Here is a 6,076-nt window from a genome sequence, read left to right as displayed (position 1 = left end):
AGGACCTTGCCAAGCCATTAAATCCAAAGTTTAAACTTACCTTACTGTGCCACTGGTGGGGAGACCAGTTTTGTCTCTTCCCAGAGAGCACAAAGACTCCTCCTGATGCCTTTTTATTGTGCATTTGTGATTATTTCCACTCTTGATATTGAGGTGGTAACGTGTGATCCCATTTTCAATAGTGTTTGTGCCTGCAAAAGTTTGGTGCTGACATGCTGCAACATTTCCCGTTGGTGCATGTGCCATCACTTCCTGCTGAAATCCTGTAACTTCTTCTACCTCAAATGTTCCGGGGTATTTGTGGTTTGTTTCTTTTTTGGTTCAGCTTTTGTGATGCTGTTGGGATGCAAGAGTGTCCCCAGCAGCAATAATGTGGTGACAGTGGGAAACCCTTTCAGAACAATATGAAGGAATTATATGTGGATGGTCCAGTACAAATCCACCACTAACACATTATTATTGCATCAAAGACATGTTACAAAATACATGCCTGCCCCCCCCCCAAAAAAAACAACCCTACAGTCTGGAAGGGCTTTTATCAATTGCAGTCCATTTACTATTCCCCATACACTACATGGGCGTGATGGAGAATCCAGATTGCTCTTATCCACACAATCCCACCATCAGGACCTTTTCTTGGGCACGTGAGAATGTGATAGAACGCAGGAACTGGGTTTCATGTACATGACTCACAATGCAAGACCTGGTCCCTTCTGGACTATCAAGTATATTTAAGGTCTGTTTTCCTACAAGCATCTCATCCTCTGTACAACGTGTGCTAGTTCATCCTAACTGCCTAGAGCTGGTTTCATTGTAAAGGGGTGGTGGTGGTGAAAGCACCACCTTGAGAGTGAAAGTTGCAAATCTCCACTTGCCCTTAAGTGCTTCTCAGCATTTACAGCTGCTTCTTGGGGACATCAAGGTAGTAACTGAAACCCTAATGGGCTGAAGATTCCCTCCAAAGTTTCACACAGCTGCTTGTGGGTTTTGTGGTTAGTGGGGACACGCCAGAGGTCAGCAGCTCTTAAGATTACGCGGTTAACCTTGCAAAATTCCAGAGAGAGCTGTGATTTAAGACCCGACAGTGTTAAAAGACAGTCCTTTAAATAAATCAGAATCTGCCTCCTCCCCAACCACTTAATCTGCAGCTCACTGTAATGAAGACCTGTCAACATGTGACCATCTAAGGGGGTAGCACATTAATTCCTCTATTGTAGAACCTCCCGCGTTGGACTTTTTTTTTCAATGTGTGATGCAGGCCTGGGTAATGCCCTACAACTCTTCTGGGGAGTGTAGAAATATACAGTTTCAGAGTTAAAAGGTACAGCTTTTTGTACATACTGTTGCATGCTACCCCAATCTCTGAGTGGTGAGAGATCTCCAGGGGGCCCTGTGCTTACCTAGGGTTTGGTTTCCTTGGAAAGAAGGTCAGCAGAGACTGTGGTGTCTTTTAGGAAATATGGTTTTTATTTACACACATTCAGACCTGAGCTTAAGATGGAGGGGTTCAAAGCATTAGCAGTCCAATAGATCTTGCTTCTCCATCAGGCTTATAGGGGGCATCCTAAAGCCATAGTGCAGAGATCCAGCCTCCCTGCATGTCTCCAGTTCCCAGCGTTTCCTCTGTTGTTGTTGTGCCTTCAAGTCAGTTATGACTTATGGCAACTCTATGAATCAGTGACCTCCAATAGCATCTGTCATGAACCACCCTGTTCAGATCTTGTAATCAATCCCTCTCATTTGGCCTTCCTCTTTTTCTATTCCCTTCTGTTTTCCCCAGCATTATTGTCTTTGCTAGTGAATCATGTCTTCTCATGATGAGTCCAAAGTGCAACCTCAGTTTCATCATTTTAGCTTCTAGTGATAGTTCTGGTTCAGTTTGTTCTGACACCCAATCATTTGGTTTGGATAGCTCAGCTGTGATCTACACTAGTGAAATGCTACATGTGTATAACTGTACAAGTGTATGACTCCACTATCTGTGCACACAGGTACACAGTACACCCGTTGAATGTAACAGCTGTGAATACCCCTCGAGCCGCCTCTCAACAAAACATCAGGATGTAAGCGTAACCCACAAATATCCCCACATTAAATAGGAGAAGTGGGCGGGTTCAGTCTTTTCTGACAGTGTGATTCCCATCCATAGTTGCACAGATAAGGAAAAGAAACAAGGAACAAAATTAAATATATATTGAAGGGAAAAGTTAGTTCTCATACATTATCAGATGAATAATAATACTGTTAGCAATCTGGTTGCTATTGCTTCATAGCAGTGAAGACATTTCAATCTCCTCCTCCCCCACACACCGCAATTAACAGGGTGCAACAAAAAAACACAAAACAAACAATAAGCTCACAGTCCTTTAGGTTTGCTGCTATTTGCTTGTGCAGGAACCAAAATCTTCTTTCTTTGTTGCTTGGCTCCTAAAAGCAATCAAAGCAGGCCTGTGAATAACGCAGAGTTTGCTGGCCTTCCCATCCCCTCTGGGGCAGCTCCCACTTCTTGAGTTGGGCCGGTCTGCTGGAATCTTCTCAGAGAAGGCAGCCCACCCTGAAGGTTACTTACTGAGCATGCGCCAATAGCTGGTTCTAGAAAGAGAGGGGGAGGGTAATAGCCACACCCAATGCCAGCAAACACAGGCATGCTGGAATTATCATTCTTTTAAACAATGCTGGTAACAACAATTGAAGCATGGCTTACATAAGCAACAGTTAAAGTATGACTGCCAGGTTTTCTTTAAAAAAAGTTAGAAGCAAGCAAGGATCGCGGAGGCTACAGATCTGTTCAAAATACTCATAGACAACATTTGCAGCATTACTTTTCTTGACTCTTTTTTCACTCCTTCTGTACATCTCTCTTCTCTAGGGTTGCCAGATCTCCATTTTTCGGCCTGAGACTCCAGTTTCTGGGGGTCCCCTCCGGCTGACCCTTCTTAATCTCCGGACTCTCAGCTTCAATTTAAAAAAAAAAAAAAGTTTCTAGGTGGTCTGGTTCCCGAGATATACACCAAAACATCAGCTGCCCCCCAAGACTGTTAAATCTGTTTAACAGATCTGTTACAGCAGCTCCTAGCAGAGCTTGCAAAAGTTACTTTTTTAAAACTACAACTCCCATCAGGCCCAGCCAAGATGGCCACTGGATTGGGTTGATGGGAGTTATAGTTCAAAAAATAACTTTCCCAAGCTCTGGTTCTAACCCTGCCCTTTTAGGATTGTAGCCAATAAGTAAAGCCAGGGTTGTGATTTGTTGACCCAGGCAGTGCTACACTTAATTGCAACATCAGGAAATGGTGGCTTTGAGATCTTCAGTTTGAGTAAGAATATGGCTTAAAGTTTTTTTTCTCTTGTGTGTGAGAGTCAGACCCTAGGCTGTGGGAGAGGGCAGTGCTTTGAAAACCTTGGCAATATGAAAGTATTTAATCCAATACTTGCTTTTCTGGGAGCAATGCTAATCCCATGTACTTGGATTAAACCCCATTGAATTCATTAGGACTGACTTTTGAGTAGACATAGTTAGGATTGTGTTGTAAATTAATGGCACTTTTGAGTAAACATAACAAAGAATTGTGTTTGTTTTGTAAATCTTTCCCTCTCCTTCCAATCCTACTTTAAAGCAATTAGGCAGGGTTTACCTAGGTATCACATTTTTATTATGTAGGAAACTAATATTGATTTTTTAAAAAATGTTCTGCAATGACCAACTGGTTTGACAATAAACTATTATATGGGTGTGTTTTTACAAGTGTGTGTGTGTATGGAGTCTTTCCAACAACCCTGTGAGGTAGGGTTGGTGATTGGAAAACAAGGCAGCTCACAATAAGAAATAAATCCCTTTAAAAACCAATAACCATAGAACAAGTATAAACAGCTGCAAAACAGCTTGAAGTGGCATGATTGTGAATTTTGGGTTGGGTGAATGAAGTTTATTTATTTATTTTTATTTATTATTTGATTTATATCCCGCCCTTCCTCTCAGTAGGAGCCCAGAGTGGCAAACAAAAGCACTAAAAACACTTTAAAAATCATAAAAACAGACTTTAAAATATATTAAAACAAAACATCTTTAAAAACATTTTTAAAAGCTGTGACTCCAAAATTTATTTATGTATTTTATTTACAACAGTTATATACTGCTTTATTGTAAAAAATCTCAAAGCGGTTTAGAGAAAGAATTAAAACAATAAAATTATTGGCAAAAACAGTTAAAGACATGCATTGAAAAACATTCAAATTAATAAAATCAACAATGACTTAAAAACAGATTTAAAAACACAATAGCTTCTACATGCGTGAATAGGCTTGCTTAAACAAAAATGATTTTAGCAGGTGCTGAAAAGAGGCGTCTGCCTAATGTCAATAGGCAAGGCGTTCCAAAGTGTAGGTGCTGCCACTTCATTGTTGTTGTTATGTGTCTTCAAGTCAATTTTGAGTTATGGCGACCCTATGAATCAGTGACTTCCAATAGCATCTGTCATGAACCACCCTGCTCAGATCTTGTAAGTTCAGGTCTGTGGCTTCCTTTATGGAATCAATCCATCTCTTGTTTGGGCTTCCTCTTTTTCTACTCCCTTCTGTTTTTCTGTATCGTCTTTTCTAGTGAATCATGTCTTCTCATTATGTGTCCAAAGTATGGTATGTGTCCAAAGTCAGAGGAAGGCAATAGTAAACCACCTCTGAATACCTCTTACCACGAAAACCCTATGAACAGAGTATCCAAAATGCTGCCACTTTACAGGTCTGATTTCTTACAAGAGCAGAACAAGTATTATGTGGCACCCGTAACATGGAAAGCACAGCTTGAACTTGGCCTGGTAGCAAATCAGTAACTAATTCAGATTTCAGAGCAGAGGTATTATGTGCTGATACAATCTCACTCATGTCAGCAATCATGCCCCAGCATTCTGCATTAACTGACTGGCTGCCAGGATTTTTTTAGTTTTGGTTTTGGTTATGAATCCTGGCTGGTTGTGGGATGCTAAGTTGTCTGCCTTACTCATAGGAATCTTGTTGTGTTTGGTATGGTATTGCATTTAGGAAAGCATCACTGTATTTTGTTTCTCATTTTCTGTTTGCATTTTATTTACCTTTAACCCTTACACCATAGAAGCAACAACAGTGGTTACATGTGCTCAGCTCAACCCCCTAAAACCCATTGATGATGCACCTTGTTGGTTCCATGGCAGTTTCTTTCTTGCCCAATAGTGGTAAAAGAGAATTCACATATTTGAAAGTGTGGCTGCAGTTGTTGATCCAAAGCTGCTGCCTGTGAAGGTAGACCAAACCATGTGGGTTTTCTCTCTGTCAGTTATTACTCACTGGAATTGGGTTGGCTGTCAAAGTGAGTTTATAGCAGCCCACAGTGTAGACAGAAAGGGCAGGGCATTCCAGGCAGGGGGTTGCCAGCCCTGCTTGGATATGGATGTCTTTGCAAAGGATCCCTAGTCAAGCTTTACCAACAGCACAATCCAAACTATATCTACAGTACTCAGAAGTAAGTCCTGTTGAGTTCTATGGGGCTTAGTCCCTTAGTAAGTGTTTTAGAATTGAAGCCTTCAGAGGCATCCATCTTTACTCCCGAATGCTCCCATCTAACATCTAAGAACATAAGAACATAAGAACATAAGAAGAGCCTGCTGGATCAGGCCAGTGGCCCATCTAGTCCAGCATCCTGTTCTCACAGTGGCCAACCAGGTGCCTGGGGGAAGCCCGCAAGCAGGACCCGAGTGCAAGAACACTCTCCCCTCCTGAGGCTTCCGGCAACTGGTTTTCAGAAGCATGCTGCCTCTGACTAGGGTGGCAGAGCACAGCCATCATGGCTAGTAGCCATTGATAGCCCTGTCCTCCATGAATTTGTCTAATCTTCTTTTAAAGCCATCCAAGCTGGTGGCCATTACTGCATCTTGTGGGAGAAAATTCCATAGTTTAACTATGCGCTGAGTAAAGAAGTACTTCCTTTTGTCTGTCCTGAATCTTCCAACATTCAGCTTCTTTGAATGTCCACGAGTTCTAGTATTATGAGAGAGGGAGAAGAACTTTTCTCTATCCACTTTCTCAATGCCATGCATAATTTTAT

The sequence above is a fragment of the Rhineura floridana genome, chromosome 12 (assembly GCF_030035675.1).
Source record: "Rhineura floridana isolate rRhiFlo1 chromosome 12, rRhiFlo1.hap2, whole genome shotgun sequence".
NCBI classification, from domain to species: Eukaryota; Metazoa; Chordata; class Lepidosauria; order Squamata; family Rhineuridae; genus Rhineura; species Rhineura floridana.
The sequence above is the reverse complement of the archived record's forward strand: the minus strand, read 5'-3'. Positions refer to the sequence as shown.